This window comes from Microcebus murinus, chromosome 1, assembly GCF_040939455.1.
Source record: "Microcebus murinus isolate Inina chromosome 1, M.murinus_Inina_mat1.0, whole genome shotgun sequence".
Classification (NCBI taxonomy): Eukaryota; Metazoa; Chordata; class Mammalia; order Primates; family Cheirogaleidae; genus Microcebus; species Microcebus murinus.
Genome location: NC_134104.1, coordinates 36131593 through 36152841, shown reverse-complemented (window position 1 = coordinate 36152841; position 21249 = coordinate 36131593). Strand labels below are relative to the sequence as shown.

The window sequence follows — 21249 nt, the reverse complement described above, 5'->3', positions numbered from 1 at the left end:
AATTTCAAGAGGTAAATGAGGAAGCTAGAAATGGAAAAAGCTTACTTTAATTTATACCCTTTCTAACTTTCTTACACCAAGTAATTTAACTGCTTGTGCCATTCCAGTTGTCCCTTCATCTGAAATCTAGTAACATATTCATTAAATCATCGAATAATGAATTTTGAAATTATAAATAGCCTTGGAAAATAATTTTATTATCTATGATTGCTAAAATTTTCCCTTATCTCCCTGAAAATCACCACATAGTCACTTTTTGAACATTTCCAGAATTAGAAAGATTACCAATTCATATTATTTTTATTTTAGATTATTAAACTCTCACAAACCCTTCCCTAAATTCGTTCTAATATAATTGCATGTGACTTCTTCCTCCATTCCTCTTTTCTTTTTCTTTTCTACTGAATTACAAGGTCTACTTAGATTTCCATGGATAGCCTTAACCATCTTTAAGCTTTTGAAAGTTATCCCAACATTCTTCCTTTTCAAACATAATCCTAGGACACTTGTTTCAGGCAAAGTAGTCCTTGCTTGTTAACACCTTATATGAATTTCTGCAATACCACCTCAGGATGTAAATATTTCTTGCATTGTTATTTGATCATGAGAATATAAATACATTTTTTTAATCCATAGACATTTGTGAGTCCTTTGAAGGCCCTGTTAGATACTAACATGCTTCATTTTTCTGAGATTCTGAATTCCAAACATATGAGGTCCTTCCACTGGATTACTAGGATTAAATCAAACATAAATAGTCATCTTTGAATCCAAGATAAATTTGAATTAAGTCACTTTCCAGCACTGCAAATAGATGGGTCCAGCTTAATTCCTATTCTGCTTTCCAGAACCTTCCCTTCCAAAAATGTTTTTTGCCTGGCTTATCATGCCCCATCACCCTCAGGACCCAATACATCAAGAAAAAAAACCCGAATATCTCTACCTGTCCATTTCAATATTGAGTGCCTTCTGTATGCCAGCTATAGTTCTAGGCACTTGCAGTATAAAAATATCTGTGAATAAAGAAACCACATTAACCCTTGAAGTTAACATGCTATAGTCTATTTTAGCACACTGGAAAAGGGATAGGATTTCTGTTCTGCTTTATTTTCTTTAATTTTCTCTGGTGATATTGCATAATACACCACAACTTCTCTCTCACTGAGAACTTCAGCTCTGTCCTGAATTGCATCCCATCTGATAGCTTCTGGCTGTTTTCTTAAGTTGTGTTCTTTCCACTTTCTCTTGCTCAAAAACTCTCTAGAGTACTGCCCATTCCTACAGGATCCTCCAAGTAATTGCCTATAGATTATATTTGGTACTGTTTGAATGAACCCAGCTCTAACCACATTTATTATTAGAATTAAATTTTGGTCTCTTTGGAGGCCATATCTGCATTGCATACCTGTACATATGGGGTTAGTATTTTTAGTAATTTTTCAACATTTGTTTACACTGATGAGCAGTTTCCTGCTTGACTCCCTCCCACTACTAATGGACACTTGTTGCTATGGTGCCATTATTAAAACATTTAAATTTAAATTATGGCACCACCTTAACTCATTCCCACAAATAATTCTATTACACTGTTTTACAGAGTAGACGCTAAATAGATATCTATAAAGATAACTTTTGACTTTACCCACTGCCATTATCAAAAACTCCTATATTCTATGTTTAGCAGAAGCTGGGGGGTGTATTTGCTCATATGCCCAGGGCACTCCTTGACCCCTTAATCTTTGCATATTTTACTGAAAATTCCTGCAACTTTAAGCCTAAAAGCTTTCTCTGAATTGTGTAGGCCTGCACTATGCTGTGAGACAGGCTAGAATGTCAGGGAATTATGGTACTTTCTCTATTGGTCTTCAACTAATGACAAACTGAGAGGTGTACAAACATCCACCAATATTCAGCTTTCTTGCCTTTGGATGAGCAACTCTGAGTGGGTTCTATGCATTCTTCAGAGGTTGTCAACAAGCCTGAGATCCAGTTGCCCACAGTGACAACCTGTTCATTACTACACCTCACTTTAACTTTCTTTCCTTACGAGAGTTACTTCCTTACTCTAAAACTAGTGCTCTCTAGTATCACCACCCAAATAAATAAATTACAGTAAATCCTCCTAAATGTCATCATTTGGTTCTTGAAAACTGCTACTTTAAATGAAACGATATATAACAAAGCCAACTTTACCTTAGGCTAATTGATATAAACAAGAGTTAAGTTCCTTTGGCATATTACTTGTCATCAAAACATCACCAAACCTCTAAATAAAGATCTAAAGCACTTCTAATTTTAAACATTGAAATCAATGTGAGCTACACATACACTGAAGAAAGATTAATTACAGCAAGTAAAATCATTATTTGCCCACTTGTTCCAGTTCAGGATCACAGGTGACCAGAGCCTATCTCAGCAGCTAAGGGAACAAGGCGGGAGCCCACCTGGACAGGATGCCACCCATAGCACGCTGGACTCACACGCACATGCACACTCACTCAGACTGGGACCGTGTAGCCACACTAGTTCACCTAACATGCAATCTTTAAGATGTGAGAGCAAACAGCAGAACTTGGAGAAAACCCATATAGAAATGGGCACATCTTGTAAACTCAACACAGACCATGGGCCTGGAAGAAAATTTATTTCTTTCTCACCAATGTTATAATGGAAACTATGTTGAATACAATGACCTTATTTGAGGACCTGCTGTGCTTGCACTCATAGCTCTATATCAGGGTTGGCTCTTGGGGAACCCAAACTAAGGTAATGATTAAGATAAAAGTATATATGTGTGGATGTGTTTGACCAGTTTTACCATGACTTTCAACATAATTCCCATATGTGAGAAAATATTATTACTTTAACTCATAACTAATAATTTTTTCAAAGTACCAAATGAATCTCTCAAAAATTGTTAATGTAATATTTTTTAAATTAGGCCTTTACATTTTATGTTCTATAGTATTACTATGTATACTTGACTTTCCTCATGTATCTATCACTTTGAAAGGATTTGGGTCACATTTCCTTATCATTGCAAATCTGAAATAAACATTCAATTTACAGAGTAGCTTTGTGAAAAGACAGAAGCAATAACTATCACCCTGAAACTTTCAATATTTGAGATGTTCAATATTAAGACATAATGAATTTCTTAGAACCAATATAAGTAGAATTTCTGAGCTATTTCCTAATATTTAATTAGGTAATAATTTGATATAAAAATTTTAATAAATACAGCATGCAATTGTAAATGCTAGGATTGTTATGTTAACTACTTCACAGAAATTATACATTAAATGCAAATTATGGCACTTAGCAAATAGTTTATACATATCCAAATTGTCCATCATTTGTTGATTGAGTTCAATTTTGTTTTTAATCTCCTAATGCTAGCTTGCCAAACTTTTACATGATAAGGAGACTATATATCCTATAGTCCACATAGGGCAGTTGTTGCAAGAGTTTATATGGTACATCTGTCTAGGAGGAATTTTAACCCTAATACTGGTACTGTTACATTGTTTTCAACATAATATTTAGAGAATTCTAGAAAAGCATTGAAGCAGGCTGTTATTCACAGTCTTGGCTACAGGAGGCCAATTCTCTGCTGGATCAAAATGTTAAGTTAGTTCCAAGAGAGAATGTGAGAGGAAAGTAAAAGCAATTTCTCTTTCTTCTTAGCTGTAGGAATTCACATTTTCCTAGAGTGGCTGAAAACATTTTTTATCAGCTGATACCATCCAATGGGGGAAAACTGCTGGGAAAGGAACCTAAAGGAAGGTAATGTGCTTTTTGTTTAAAAAATTAAAGGAAAGAACTAAATTTAATATTTTTACCAAAATGTTAGCCCCTAAATACATCTTCATCTAAGTATTTTTCTTCTTATATTTATGTATGCAATTCATTTTATACTATTCCATATAGCATTAATATATAATGTTTTATACTGAGATTAAAACTATTACATTTTATGAATTAGGGTGACTGTCATGGGGGTGTAGCAGACAAGTTAGAATTGTTAGATGTGGACGAAAATGGTAACTACTTCATTCTTCTACTAGAAAAAAGTCAAAACTTTTAAAAATGCATTCCACTTCTGCTAAAAATAGTTTCACGTGGATATGTTTCCTAAAATTCATGCTCTACTTATTTAATGTTGAAATAATTTGGAAAAACTCCTCCTGAAATTAACCTTTGATCAAATTATAACCCTCAAATGACAAAAACGTATAAAATTGGGGAAGATAAATTTAGTCTGAAATTACTGAAAGCCTTCATTAAGCCTTAATATATGCTGTCAGCTTTAAACTAAATAATAGATGAGATTTTAACATAATCAGAAGAAAACTGCTGCTACCTGCCTCTGCTACTGTCACAATGAAATTGACAAGATAATTTTGAAAATAAGGCCTTCTCCAAGTCACTTCATGTATCTGACAAGCACACTGTATTTAGAATTATATCTATTCATACAGAAAATGATTTATCTGCAAGTATACATGATAGTTGAGTGGAAGATCAAATATGTTCTCTCTTAGAGAATGTAGTGATACTTGCTCTATAAAATAAACACAAGAATTTCATATGTTAGCAATCCTTTGCTTCCAAGAAGATTATGTTTTCCAATCTTCTCTGTGATGATCTTCAAACAATCTTTATACATTTAGATAACCTTCAAATGAGAACTAAGACACAGCATATATGTGTTATGCTAAGTTACTATGTTCATTTGCTTTTGTAAGCTTTTCCTATCATTGACATGTATAGCTCTCACTACTAGCAATAAGCACTGGACAAGTTATTTCACTGTAGAAAAAAATAAATAACAAACACCACAAACAAAACCACAAAATAACAAAGAAAAAATATTGCCTGTAATCTTCATGGATATGTGTTAGGACAAAGCTAAAACTTAAGCATAAAAATATTCTTACATTTCTTTCCCAATCTGTAAAATATAAAATATCTAATTATCTTTTTCTCCAGGTGAATATAACTAATAAAAAATACTGACAGGACTTGAGAGTTCATATACATAAAGGTGGAGTTAGTAGAGAGGTATTATGAACCAAAAGTTGTTTAGTTGTATACAGTATGTGTTATTTGCCATTTTTATTACTCATTAGTTATTCTTTTAGTCATCTAAATTTATTTCTCAATTTCACTGCATGCCCAGATGGTGGGTTGCTAAAAATTATTATATCTCAAACTAGATATCTTTATTTCCTTGAAATAGTATTTAAGCAAAAATGTATTCCTTCCATCTCTGACAATGCCTGATTTGCTTGTTAATATTGCCTTATGGATACACACAAAAATATGTCTTAAAGCCAATTATCATTTATTTGTGTTAATGAAAGAAACAGAGAATATTGCTGTAAGACATCTAATCAACCAAACTAAAGTTATCTATTTTAGAATAAGAAAAAAATTTCTACATTAAAAGCTGAATATAATTGTGTATTTCCTTTATACAGAGAGCTTTAAAATTGATATATGATGTGATATGATTTGATGAAATAAAAGCATCCTCATATAAACTATGCAGTTTAAATGCAGAGAAGATCATTTTTATTATTCTTCAATCTTCCTAAAATGGGACAGAAAATAGACACAGCAGGGAGAAACTCATGAACTCACTGGAAAGTTAAATACAATAGAAAGGTCACATTTTTGAATCGCCAACTTTGATATACCTTTAATTCGGTATTACAAATCATATATTTGGAAAGTTTAAACATCGAGGGGATCTATTGAATACTATCCCTGATCTTTAAGAAACCTGAATTTCCAAAAAGACATACAGATGGAATCTTTTATTTTTGTCCTTTGTATTAAATATTTCTAAGCAAAAAGCTGAAGATGAAGGGGGAAGAAATAAAGTTTTAAGAGTTTGATCTAAAGTGATCGTATTTGGATTATAATGACAAAGAAAAGATTGCTTTTAAAAAAGGAAAATATAATTACATTTCAAATCTATTTACTGTTAGGTTTGTTCCAGGTGGGAACCTGAAAAGTATGTATAGGATGGAATGCAGTTAATGGAAAATTTAGGCTTGTAAAACAAAAGCCACAAGAGTCTAGAGAGTCCCTGGACATTGTAAATCTAACAGACAGCTGCAGCCAGCATTTCTATCCCCCCTGGTAAGGATGAAGCTACCTTCCTCCCTTATCTTTTCAGGATGAGACTGACAGAGGGGTCCAAAAAATTGGTTGTATAAACAAATTTTATTACAGTGGCTATACTGGCATAGGTATTCACTCACCTCAGAAAAGCCCTCTATAAAACCTAAGGCTTTCCTCTTCCTTGGGGCGAACATTCTTTGGCCTTCACCCATCTGCACCCAGATGCTCAAAATAAAGAGCATTTTACTACACATGAAGCTTCATGGTTCTCTCTCTCAACTCCAGACCTAACATTTACATTTTATTCATGTGTGGAAAGAAATAGATTTTTAGCATGTTATGGTCATTTATAAATATCTAAAAAGCCTAGGTAAATAGGTCTCATTACTCAACAAAATTCTTTTCAGAGCTTCCTATCTAGACTATGTTCATTACTAGGGGAAAGTGAAATCTTATGCTTCATTGATCATAATATATCCTGAAATTATATATTGATCACCAAAAATATGGAAGGCAATATATGGTCTACCAAAGTTAGCACAAGATTTAAATTTGTATCAGATGTTATGCTCCAATAACCTTGGGCCTATGGACATATTATAGTCAAAAATTTGAGGAAAAATAGATATGAAATTTATTACAATTGTGAATCTTTCAATGCCCTTTGGCAGAATTATAAATAAATGATCTGATAACTTAGGGGCTTTAAAAAATCTAAAAATGAGTGGAACATATGGAACTTTTAGTTTTGTAAACCAACTAATGAGATATCCAGTAAGATTATTTCCTGCATCATTTTTAAAGCAAATTATTTAGATATTCTAGTCAAAGAACATGTCTATGCATTCAGAGGTAAGAGTTGGAGATTGAAATACAGAGGAAGATTTTTTTTCTCACTCATAGGAAGCACATATTTATTAATACACATTTTGAAAATTATAAATAATTATAATATCCTACTACTAAAAAATACAGGATAGTAAGATAATATGACTCCACTAGGGTTCAACAGCAATGGGTCCCAGAGTTTATCCTCAATAGCCTCGGAGTAAGTAGACAATTCTTGACCAAGAGTCACTGAAATGCTATAAATGCATTTCTTCAGAAAGGTAGATTTGCTCAGAAGAATCAAAGCCTGCTCAAGCCAGATAAATTTATAGCCACTCCCACCTTGCAATAAGAATATACGAGAAGAGCCACTCTCAGAAAATGTGCCATTCAAAATTAGTTAGAACAGTGGGGAAATATTTTAGTATTCCACACCTCCAGAATTCATTTCACAAGGCCTGTTAAATGAATGTAACTCTGTAGATCTCAGCAGAGTCAAAAAGTAGTAGAGTAAAAAGTTTCCGACTTCCCTATCTGCTGCAATAAACCAGCATTTGAAAATACATGAGAGATAAATTTGCTATGCAGTCTATATGTGTTAATACAACCCTCAAACAGGCCTATGATGTGGTTACTGCAGTATACTTTTACGGAAGAGAAAACTAAGTCATGTTATGACCATACAATTGCTCCCAGGTCAGAGCTGAGAATTCAACCAAGGTGTCCAAACACATCTGTTGAACTATATCTACCAGGTAAAACACTGAGAGCATTTTTCCAGCAATGTGGTTTATTACTTTCAAAACACAGAATATTTACAAAACATGATGCTAATTAATGGGAATGTGCAATGCATACTAAAAACTCTAAAGTTCAGGGCTAATTTTTTGAAGCTTTTATTTTTCTGTGATTGTAAATAGTATTTTAGGCAAAGAATAATCTGGAATATTTTATATAAAAGTTTACTGTTCAGATCTTTCTGAAATAGTATTATTCTGGAAGCTACCAATGTATGTTATTGTTTTTATATCTTTGGAGACCAAGTATTGAAATTATTTAGAATAAAACTAACCCAAACTAACTTTTGGAGCAGGATGAGTTATTTTGTTGAAGTCAGCATGATCCATGTCTACCACAAATTCCAAATGAGAGCCATCATGGAATAAATCAAGAAGGTGCTTAATAAATGTATATCAAAGCAAGTAAATTTTCAATAACATTTGTAGGTGACTTAGGCTACTTTTTCAGGATGTGCCTCAAGAAATATTGTTAAAGGAATTGCCATGGTTTTTGTGTAGAGTTAGAAACATGGTTTTGTCAGATTGCTACAGGTGTTCTAGTCCTGGGGGATAAAGTCACTAGAGTTAAATTCACATGAGGCTAATTCATAAGCTAAAGTAGCAATGTTTTAAATTATATTGGAGGGATATTCTGGGGCTTGACAACTGGGACAAGTCATTGGCAAGGGCATACCCTCCTGGGTAGGAAGGTTCTCAGAGGAGATGAAATTATAGATTAGATGTTTCTCTTGAGAGCACAGAATTAGAACAAGGAGTTGAATGCTCTTAAGGGATCATTTATCAGACAGTGGTAACCTGATTAATTGACCTTCCCTCCTGTTCTGTTGATGTTTCTATCTAATAATTGGGCCAAAGTACTGGGAAATCAGAGCACCTATCTGCAGCTCAATTTCACAGAAACTGTGGGAAGTCTGAACTCCTGGACAGTAATCATCCTCTTTTTGGACACTCTATTGTCAACTTTGCTATATACTTATTATGTTAATAGTTATCTAAGTCTAATATTTCAAGATATAGAAGTTGCCATTAATTTGACAATAACACAGGACATGACAACAGGCACTTAACATTCCTTTTCCTTTCTGTCTTTCAAAATAGGGAGGTTATAGTGTAAAATTTGTTATTTAGGAAGATTCATTTGTGGTATTGAATAGAATAGATTAGAATGGGTCATGATTGAAAACTGAAAGGTTATTATAAATCTCATCCCAAAGGCATTAAGAGCTAGAACTTGGGTTGTTGGGACAATTAGGGATTGAAGTAAAAGAACAAGTGCAAGAAATATTTTCAAGTGAGAAAGTTATAATTTTTTTCTCCTGAGTTATGACTTGAGTCAATATTCAGAGCCCTTTATTCATTGTAGCTATCATTTTTTCCTAAATAAACTGTCAATAAAGAATTCAGTAAAAATGTCAATAAATATATATTATATGAAGCAGTAAGGAAGAAATAGTGTAACAAACAGCAATTTTAAACTTTCCACTGTGTTTTATATTTTCTTAAATGAATTTTTCATTTCCAGAAGCTCTATTTGTTTTTTTTAATATGATGATCTCTTTAGTGAATTTTTTCATCCATTTCCTGAATTGTTTTTCTGATTTCTTTAAGTTGTTTTTTCCATTTTCTCTTGAATTTCCTGGTAATCCATACTTGAAATTCTTTACTGTCATTTCAATGTTTTTATTTTGGCTGGTATCCATTGCTAGAGAGTTGGTGTTCCCATTTGCTGGGAGCTATTGTTCCGAATTTTCATACTTCTGAGGTCTTTCACTGAATACTTTTCATGTGGAGCAGCTGCGACTTCTTATTTTTGGATTTTCTTTTGTTTATTTGGGGCTCTTTCCCATTTACTGGTAAGTGTGTATCTGTAGTATATGTTGGGTATGAACCTTTGACTTTGCTTGTGGGTGCTTTGATGACAATAGGTTCTGCATAGATGCCCTGGTTCTATATACCCTTAGTATGGTGGTTTTCTCAGTTGCTAGTTGTTAATAGGCTGCAGCAGTGGTGAGGTATGTGTGGGGAAGATTCCCAGTCTCTCTTTAATGAGGGAGGATGGAGATATTTGAAATCCTTTCTCTTTCTACAGCCCTGTGGTCTTCTTAACAGTGTAATTGTATTGACATTACCAATTTTAATCTCTGAGATAGTACATGGTGCTTGTGGGGAAGAATCAACCATACTCTGTATAGCTTAGTCAGTAAATGTACAGGCTGTGCAAATTGATATCCCTGTCTGTAAGTGGCACTTGCCAGAAGGAACACACTGCAGTGTTGTTTTGGGGACCTGTGAATGGCTCTAGCTCTTCAGGAGAAGAATTGGAAAGCCCTAGGTGGGGCCCTGGAATTTCTATCTGAGTCCTGACTCTCCATCACAGCAGAGATGAATGGGGGAATTAGGCTGGGTGGGCTTGGGTGGGGTAAGCCCACCCTCAGGCTCCACAAAAGCTGGTAAGGTAGCTGTCTCAGCAGGGATCAAAGATCTACTGTCAGGCTTCTGGGAAAATTCACCAGGAAAGGGCTTAAGTGGCCCCACCCAGCCAGAAAGTCTGCCTGTTGGGGGGAGGAGAAGTCTGAGATTCACAATCTGGCTGTTAGAGTGAGTTTTGCTCTTGCCCCCCACCCTCCACTGCTCCATGGTCTCCCTCTGGCCTTTATCACAAGGCAGGAGCTCAAACTAGCTGACCTCCTACACAATGGCACTGCAGGCTGGGAACTTCCCTGTCTAATATCTAACCCTAGGCTGAGAGAGTTGTCTTCCTGGGGAGAGGGGTATTCCACAGTGTGCTACAGCTGGGACCCATATTGAACTCTCTTTTCAATTCTGCCTACATGGGCTCCTTTGCCACCTGAGATTACTTCACAAATTTCCTCTTCATGACTCAGAAGAAAGAATCTCAGAGCTTAAAGAAAACTCGTTCTAATTAACTTAGTCAAAAAAAAAAAAACCAAAAAAAAAACCCAAAGAATTAAGAGGAATAAACAAAGACTACAAGAAATATGGGCTTATGTAAAATATCCAAATATAAGAATCATAGGCATCTCTGAGAGTGAAGATGAAAATGCACAAGGGCTAAAAAACCTATTTGAGGGAATAATTAAGAAAGACTTTCCTGGACTTGCTAGAGATTTAGACATCCAAGTACAAGAAGCTCAATGAACATCTGAAAGATTCATTGCAAAGAGGCAATCATCAAGTCACATAGTCATCAGACTGGCCAAAGTGAACACAAAGGAGGAATTGCGAATTGTGAGGTGATAACATCAAGTAATTTACAAAGGGAAATCCATCAGACTAACTGCAGACTTCTCAATGGAGACTTTGTAAGCCAGAAGGGATTGGGACCTCATCTTCAGTCTTCTTAAACAGAAGAGGCAACAGTCTATAATTTTGTATCTTGAAAGAGTAAGTTTCATATATAAAGGAGAAATATAGACTTTTCCAGAAAAGCAAACCCTGAGGGAATTTGTTAAGACCAGACCTGCTCTTCAGGAAATATTCAGTACCACATTATGCATAGATTAGTACTTATGAATTTGATACAGAAATTTTCAATAAAATACTAGCAAACCTAATTGAACAACACATCAAAAAATAATCCACCATGACCAAGTGGTCTTCTTTCCAGGGATGTAAGGATGGTGAAATGTACATAAATCAATACACGTGATTTGCCACATAAACAGAAGCAAAAACAAAGACCATATGATCATCTTAATAGATGCAGAAAAAACATCTGACAAAAATCAACACCCTTTCATGATAAAAACCCTCAACAAACTAGGCATAGAGGGAATATATCTCAAGATTATAAGGATCAAATATGACAAACCCATAGTCAACATCATATTGAATGGTGAAAAAATTGAAAGCATTCCTACTAAGAATTCAAACAAGATCAGGGTGCCATTGTCACCACTTCTAGTCAATATAGTGCTGGAAGTCCTAGCCAGCACAATTAGGTAACAGAAATAAATAAAGTATATCCAAATTGCAAAAGAAGAAGTCAAAATTATCACTTTTTGCTGACAATATGCTTTTATATCTAGAAAACTCCAAAGACACCACCAAGAGACTCCTGGAATTGCTATATAAATTCAGCGAAATCTCAGGTTACAAAATCAATGTACAGGAATCAGTAGCTCTCCTATAACAGTCAATTTGAGAGTCAAATTGAAGACTCAGTACCATTAATAATAGCTACAAAAAGAATTAAGTAAAATATGTAGGGATATACTTAACCAAGGAGGTAAAAGATCTCTACAAAGAGAGCTACATAGCACTGAGAAAAGAAATCCCAGATGACACAAACAAATGGAAGAACCTACCACACTCAAGGAGCAGTAGAATCAACATTTTTAAATGCCCATGCTACCAAAAATGATTTATAGATTCAATGCTATCTCCATTAAAAGACCAACATCATATTTCACAGATCGAGAAAAAATAATTCTAAGCTTTGTGAAACCAGAAAAGAGTCCAAATAGCCAAAGCAATCCTAAGCAAAAAGAACAAATCTGGAGGCATCATATTACCAGACTGCCAGCTATACTACATGTATAGTAACCAAAACAGCATAGAATTGGCACAAACACAGAGAGATAAAGCAATGGAACAGAACAGAGAACTCAGATATAAAACTATGCACATTCAGTCAACTGGTCTTTGGAAAAGCAGACAATAATATACACTGGGGAAAAGAATCCCTATTCAATAAATGGTGCTAGGAAAATTGGATTGCCACATGCAGAAGAATGATGCAGGATACCTATCTCTCACCATCTATAAAAATTAATTCAAGAGTGGTTAATGACTTAAATGTAAGGTATAAAAACATTCATAATTCTAGATAAAATGTAGGGGAAACTCTGCCAGATAATAGCCTAGGCAGAGAATTTATGAAAAAGACCCCAATGGCAATCACAAGAACAACAAAAATAAATAAATGAGACTTGATTAAATTAAAAAGCTTTTGCACCGCTAAGAAAATAATTGACAGAGCAAATAACCTACAGAATCAGAGAAAATATTTGCAAACTATACATCCAATAAAGGGCTTAATCAGAATCTACAAAGAACTCAAGAAAATCAGCAAGAAAAACAAACAAATAACTGCATTAAAAAGTGGGCTAAAGACATGAACAGAAGCTTTTCAAAAGAAGATAGACAAATGGTCAATAAACATATGAAAAAATTCTGAAAGTCACTATTCATCAGGGATATCTAAATTAAAACCACAATGAGATATCATTTTATCCCATTTAGAATGGCAATTATTAAAAATTCCAAAATAATAGATGCTGACATGGTTGCAGAGAGAAAGAAATACCCAAACATTGTTGGTGGGACTGCAAATTAGCACAACCTCTATGGAAAACAGTATGGAGATTCCTGAAAGAGCTAAAAGTAGACCTATGATTTGATTCAGCAATCCCAATACTGGGTATTTACCCAAAGTAAAACAACGGATTTTATCAAAAAGACACCTGCACTCAAAGTTTATTGCAAAACAATTCACAATTGCAAAGATATGGAATCAGCCGTCAATTCATGAGTAGATTAAAAATGTGTTATATGTATACAACGGAACACTATTCAGCTATAAGAAAACATGAATTAATGCCTTTTGCAACAATTTGGATGGAACTGGAGAGCATTATCCTAAGTGAATTATCTAAAGAATGGAAAAACAAACACCACATATACCCACTATTAACTTGGAACTAACCAATGAATACACATGTGGAGATGGGCAAAAATCTAAGTAACAGGTACAATGAAAACTCTCTGGATAATGAGCACCTTATAACCCTGACTCAAGCATTGCAAGAGTAATCCATATCCAAAAACATTTGTACCCACACAATATTTTGAAATTAAATAAAGCAATTTCAAATTATTTTAAAATATTCTTCCCTACCTATTTTTCACTACTCTTACTATGATATCTGCTTGTCTCTAGCTAAACTTGCTGACTTGTGTCTGAAATCTCAGAGAGATATCTGTAAAAGTGTAATATTACAGATTGTTGGGTTTCCTGGGTGAGGGAGCAAGCGCTTTTAATGTGTTAAACTGCTGTGTTTAAACTCTTCTGCAAAGTGTGGACCCCTCATGCTACAAGGAAAGCAAACGTTCCTTTGATTAAATGGGACACAGGATACATGGGAACTCTGTAACTTTTCTCAATTTTGCTATGAATCTAAAATTTCTCTACAAAAATAAAGTTTATTCATTAAAAAATAAAATAAAAACTGAAAGTGAACTGATAGGTGAAAAGAATACAAGCTTTGGGTTCTCCACTTCCCTACCTTTCTTTTTCTCAGTTAACAAGGACAGAACTCACATTTACTGCAACAAGAAACAATTTCTTCTCTTCTCCTTTAGCCCTTTTCTCTACACAGGAGCTTCAGTGCTTTGCCTCTCTAGAAAGGAAGTCACAGCTTTGTTCCGTCTACTTTGCATGAATACGAGCTCTCTCCCTCTCCCTGTAACTCTCCTGTTTTTGAGGATAGTTCCTTTTGATGTGATAATGGTTTTTTAAAAATATATATCACAAATATGAATGAAGTAGAGAAAACATATTAAAAGTAATTATTAGGTATTTTCCTCACCTGCCTTTTGAAATGAAGGGAATGGTGGTGGGCTAGTGAATACAGACACAACACATACCCTCCCACACATACACGTGCACACACTAAATTAACAACAGTTCAAAATGTAGTAGTTAGGATTTCTACTAAATATTACTCAGTATCTTATGAACTGTTATCAAGATACTTTTTACATTAAAACAATCACAATAGTTAAACAAAATACAAAATCTCACAATGGAAATTTCAAGGCACCTACACAAAACCAAGAATTAGAGAGCATGCGTAAAACCTCCTTCAAAAATTTACGGTTTTCTAGTATTCTAAAACTTCAGTTACATTTTGAAATGCAAGGCAGCTTAAAAATAGCTTTTGGAGGTCTTTTAATTATAGATCAATAAGTGTGTCTGAGTACAAAATCAATTATTAATTTATGTAAGCTGAAAATTGGTATATTTTATAAAGTTGGCTTCTGTCTTCAGAGTGGTTCATGCTTTTTGGTAACAAATTAAATAGATAACACACAATCTTTCTGAACCTCTAATGTTTCACTACTTTCAGAAATATTCCCTACTTAGACCTTGAGTTAGTTGAGTTATTCTGGGCTGATAAATGTAAAGATTAGTATGAACATTAAATGGAAAAAAATAACAAATACTAACTTTTCAATTCTATAAGTCTGTTTCTATGGTTTAATATGTCAAGATATAATAGAGAACAATTAAATTAAAAGAGATAAAATATTTTCTATACTATCTAAGATTTTCTCACATAAATTCTAAAATTTATTCATATTTTGGTAAATCTCTTTAAAATGTTAATCTTTTTTTCTCTAGCAGATATAAAATAGAAATCAAGAGATGAAACAATGCGATAACAAAGGACCATGTTTGGTGGACATAAAAACAAACATCAAAGAAAAGAAAAATACAAGCACATCTTAATTCACACTATGCATAAATGGCATCAACAATCAAAAATTCATGCAGAGTTCAAACAGACTTGCCTTTTAGTCTCTCTTCAAAAGGCAAGTAGTGAATGACAATAAAATATGAATAAACTGAAAATGAATCAGCAATAAAACAAGTGATATACAATTAACCATTTGCAATTTTAACATAGTAAGAGAGAAGAAAAATTATAAATGAAAAGTAGCATGGTTTTACTCAAAGTAATTGTCTTAAATACAGTTTATTTCAGCATCTGGTTAGGATTGTACCAATCTGATATAGATAAAAAATATGTTTTTTTAAAGCATCCTTACTAGACACCATTTCTCAGTTGCTGTTTTATGCAGAACAGTCACTTCTCTCCTTTCTCACTGCTAGCAGAGCTATTACCTGCTAAAAATTCCACACACAATTTCTAGTCACTCTTGCTGGTAGAGCATGGTCAAGAGACCCATACCTGGGGAATGTGTGCTGACTGCTTCTGGGGACATTTTGCTTCCTGTCAAAAGGAGAGAGAGATGAGAAGAAAATGTATTTTTTGTCTTTTTTTGTTTTGGACTATGTCAGGAGAGGATATGATGCCTGGAGCTCCTGCAGCCATCTTGCTCCAGTCACAGAAAGATCTAGAAAATCTCTAAGATGGGCCACTGAGCCAGCCAGAAACACTACAGAAAACAACTGAGAGGCAGTTTACCTTTTAAGAAATTTAACCTTGCATCTATAGCAAATTATTTGATCTGCAGTAACAAGATGCCTTATATCTGTGTCCCCAATCACCAGGCCGCACCCAGTACCAGTCTGTTTCCTGTTAGGAACTCGAGGTGCATCACCACCTGAGCTTGGCACAGGCCCCTCCCCCAAACTCCCTGTCGGCATCCGTTAAGAATTATCTTCCATGAAACTTAGGGGAGTGAAGCTTCATCTGTTTTTACAGCCACTCCACTCCCCATCACTTGTATCGCTGCCTGAGCTCTGCTTCCCCCAAGCCCCTTCCGTGGAAAAAATTGTCTTCCATGAAACTGGTCCCCAGTGCCAAAAAGGTTAGGGATGACTGTGTTTAATCATGTCCAATTTCCTATAAGTTAAACAATACAATTTTCTTTAAGTTGTTTGAAATATTGCAGAAACATTCTATTTGTATACTGAAAGAGATCACAAAAGCAATGCAATATAAGAATCCAATATGATTCTCTTTTTTGAGATTGGCTTTCTTTTAGCACCGTGTTTCTCTCTACTGTTATTTGCAAATTTATTTGTGTGTGCGTGTGTGTGTGTGTGTGTGTGTGTGTGTGTGTGTGTGTGTTCTTCCCTAAATGAAAGTGTTTTCTTTTGTTTTTTAATTTTTTGGTCTTTTTTAGAATTCTAGTAAAACAAAAAAGAATTTAAGCACTGCCCTGGCTAAAGAGAAAGAGGGTTTAGTTTCAGAGCTTGTCTTCCACTTGGCTACCAATCTTCTCTTCTTCAATAGCTCCTAAATGACTATGGGAAACATACTTTCAAAACCATTCCTGCAGTCTTAGAGTGGAAACAGAACGGCAATAAGGAGAAATCAAATTGATCTTTACCTACAAACTGGAAAGGAAGGGCAAAATGCAGGTCAATATGACCTTTTTTAATTTTCTACTTTTCAACTCAGGCAGTATATAGATAACCACAGGAGATCAATACGTATTTGCTGAACGAATGACTAAAACTTTTAGACCACTGTGTCACAGATTGAGCCTGGGTTTATTGTTGTTTTTACACCAGGACTTTCCATTATTCAAAGATGTCCTTCCCACAGGCACAGGGATGCCACAACATAAAATAATGAATGCATATATTTATAATGTCTCTGTTATGTTCAGGACATTGTGCTAGGCATTTCCAGGAAACAATGAATATATAACATCCAATCCCTGCCAAAGGGTAACATTGTTTAGTAGGAGAGACTGGATAACTATATGCATGGCCACAAGATACCAAGCAGAAAAATCTATGCCACAAGAAAGGTATAAAGCATTTTAAAGGTTCAGAAGAAGTGGTGTTTGGATCCTGAAAGAAGAGCATAAAAAAGAAACAGTTGAGGTAGATTTTGAAAGAGGAATTGAATTTTGAAAGGAGAAATGTGACAAAAGAAAAGTTTTTATGAAGAGATGATAATGTGTTCCTCAGTAATTTCAAATATCCCACTTTGTTTGTTTTTTAACACAGAAAACATAAATATAGCCATGGAAAATAAAAGCAGAAAAGTACTTAGGGATTATATTTTGGGATTCTTTGAGTGCCAAAAGCATTCTGTTATATCTAAACACCCAAGAAAAATGTTCAAAATCTATTTCAAATACCCACACTCTTTGTAGAATCTGAAACATTTGTCCATAAAATAAAAATAAATTAAAAAGTCATATTTTGGTTTTATCATAATCTATAATACCATAATTCCCATTAACAAAAAAAGAAATTCTAAGCTTGCATTAGGTTTCAATTTATAATATCTATAACTTTATCCTCAATCTTCTTATTTATTTAGGTCCTAAGAAATAAGATAATTGCTGATTTGATGATATATATTCTGTAAATTATCAATAAATCTTGATTATTTGATCCTCATTTTTATGTAGGATGAGATGAGATGATGCCAGATTAGAGAAAGCAGAATAGATTGTGTAAACCACACTACTAATATTTTAACTTTCTTTTTTATACTAAATATTAAAATACAAGAGATTCATAATAAATCACTTTTTTCTTTTAAAAAATCTGATAAAAGGCTTGGGGGTGATTAAAAGTAATGCCAAAAAGAAGCCTATCAGCAGCACATCTTAATTGGTAAGTGTCTAGAAATAACAATTGTTCAAAATTTTACAAAAATGAAATTGTTCCAATTTGCCTGTACACAACTATCAGCTGTTTTTAAATTAGAAATATCCATATTTGTCCTTAAACAGCCTGATAACTTTGGTCCTGCTTATTGTAGAAAGGAGATCTAAAATCAGTGCAATCTTTTGACACAAACTCAGTTTTTTTATTGAAAGATATGACTCTTGAATCCACATTATATTACTACTTTTTATGCATCAACTTTGTCCTTTAGGTGAATAAAGTTGACCTAAAGAATTGACTATTTTTGAGTTTCACAGATAGTATCATGATGAAATTAAAATTAGAAATCAAGTAAAATGTATTTATATTTGAGTGCTCAGTAAATAAAATCTTATCAATAAGGTTTGAAGTGAGTTAGATAATACTTTAACCTTTTGAAAATGTATTCTGTATAAAAAGTTGAGGCGATTCTATATATATATAATATAAATAATATTAATGAATCTTCTGTAAGTCCATTTAAGACACTTCAGCAAATATCATTCAATGTTTCTTATCTAAATAGCTACACATAGATCATGAATATTCCTAATATGGCCATTTCTACTTACATATGAAACCTAATAGCTAAGTGTTACACAATACTGTCTACAGTGCCATGTGGTCTAGAAATCTAACTTTATAGTGACTCAATTAGGTATAGGATTGGAGCTTAGACAATGTCTAGGAAGGGCTGCCAAATAGACTATCAATCTCAAAAATCAATTGTCTCAACTAGGCCTCAGACAGTCTAGATAATGTAAGGTTCAAAATGGTGTCTGCTGATATCAGACAATGCTGACTTTTTGTTATAAAAGTGCTCATCATCAAAGTCAGCCAATGTGAGGCAGAGATGTGCTTCAGAAGCACTGACAGGCAGATCCAAAACACTCCTTTGAAGGCGACTTCTGACCTTTTTATGGGTCAGCAATTCAGTATAGATACAAAATTCTGCACCATCCAACGTGGAGAGGAGGTCATTTGGTTTCAAATTATTATTTTGTGTGTAGCTGTCATTAATTTTCATTTTATATACTTTTAAATGACATTGGTCTGGATTGGGTTAGTTTCAGCAACTTATCTACTCTATTTTTGCTATCACGAGGCAGAATATCCCTAGAGAATGACTAGTATATCGTTTAAGCACATAGTTACACACAAACACACTCATATTCACCCACACTGTTTTATTCCTGTGTTGAAGGCAGTCATGTAATTGTTTGAGGCTTATGGGCTTTGTGTTCCTGCTAGCCTTTGTCCAGCACTTAAAAGAAGACTCAGTCACTAATACAATTCCTCTTCTGCAGAGAAGACTCTTTGTAAAGCCTCCAGTTGCAACTACAGGATCCTGTGATATTAAGTAAGAGTTACAATGGACGTGCTAGAAAAGAGCATCCATATGCTACAGACAGTATGAATTGTGTTAAATTAGTTTCTGTTGGAAGTCTTTCTTTGCATATCTTTACCCATACTATCAAGTCCATCCAGGCCTTAGGCTTATGTTCTTTAAACTGAGACATTTTTCTACTTATCAACTTACACGTTCTTTACTGGAAAAACTGCGACAGCACTTCCTTTGAAGACATCAGTAGGGTGAATGTAACAGAATATTGTTTGATCACAATATAAAACCTGTTTTTTTCACTTAATTACTCAAGCTATGAAAGATGAAGGTAATGACAAAATAATAATTAGTGCAATTAGAGACATGTACTGAGTTACTTAGCAATGTTTCCCTAAATACCCTTTCTTTGGAATTCAAAAGGAATTTTAAACCTTTTGCATTTATGTTTTCTTGTGGCTTTAATTTTTAAGCTTTTTCATTTTTTTAGCTAAACTAACTTAATGAAGTAGATTATCCTTATGGAAAAACTATTTTTGGGAAGCATATATTGGAATTTCATTAACTAATTTAAGATATTATGTAGGTTACAGATACTTGGAAGATAGGACCTGACCACAGCTAGCTAGTGCATACAGTAAAGTTGTTTTGATTATGAATCTTTATCACACAATCTGCAATGATTTATACTAAGCAATGCAACCATCAAAAGGTACAGCAGTATTGTCAGTGAAGCATCTTGTGAGGATATCAGCTACACCATGAAGTTGTCATTCACGGCACGTACTACAATTTGTGACTCTATGTTTTTGTATGTTAATGTTTGATTAATGATGAATATCCCCAGTCAACTTTAAGTTCCCTAAAGGCAAAAACAATAGTTGTTGTATGTTATGCTTTAGCACTTCAGTTGGTTCACAGTGAGTGCTTGACTGATGTTTATTGAGTCATTGGACCAGGTTTTTCATGTCTGAATGTGCATTCAGTGTGTGGGCAAAGCATTTTGATTGTGCCATTTAGATGTTATGGGTTACTTGGTTCCCCAATTTCAATACCAATGGGCATTTTGATTCCATATTTTCTCCAAGATTTAAGTTCTTTTAAAGATGCTTTTTTAAAATATATATTCAAGCATAGACGTGGTATTAGCTTCCTCTTTTTGTTAGCCCCTTGACCATACTCCTTAAACAGCCCTGTTATTTCTTCCTTTATGCTCTTTCAGTTTGTTGTCTTTTTTGCTTGGTGGAATTCTGACTGCTAGAAAAATTAATTATATTGCTTGTATTTTTTAATGAAGACTTCAGGTTTAGTTTTAATTTGGATAATTATTTCTATCTAATTTACTTTTTCTTGGTTCTTTTTTCTCCAAATATTTAATATTACCTGCTACATATGACAACATTTACCATGTAAAATATTGACATTTTCATTTTTAATTGTTATGCCTTTTTCTACCTGTAATATTGTAATGAAATGGGTAAAAAACTAATCATCCCAATTTTCAGAGTACACAATCTATGCAAAAATTGTGACTATTACCTTTCACACATATTCCAAAATTGCTCATTTGGGAGATATATATGTATGTGTGTGTGTGTATATATATGTGTGTGTGTATAAATATAAATGTATGCATGTGTGTGTAATATATATATATTACATATATATATGTAATATATATATATATATATATATAGAGAGAGAGAGAGAGAGAGAGAGAATCTCATTCTGTTGCCAAGACTGGAGTGCACTGGTGTCATCAT

At 33.9% G+C, this 21249-nt stretch overlaps 1 protein-coding gene across 3 annotated transcripts in view; it reads right to left on the bottom strand.

The window, feature by feature from the left end:
• Positions 1–21249, bottom strand: part of CADM2 (cell adhesion molecule 2) — a 1045662-nt gene that overhangs the window by 545925 nt on the left and 478488 nt on the right. The gene's annotated exons all lie outside the window — the stretch shown is intronic.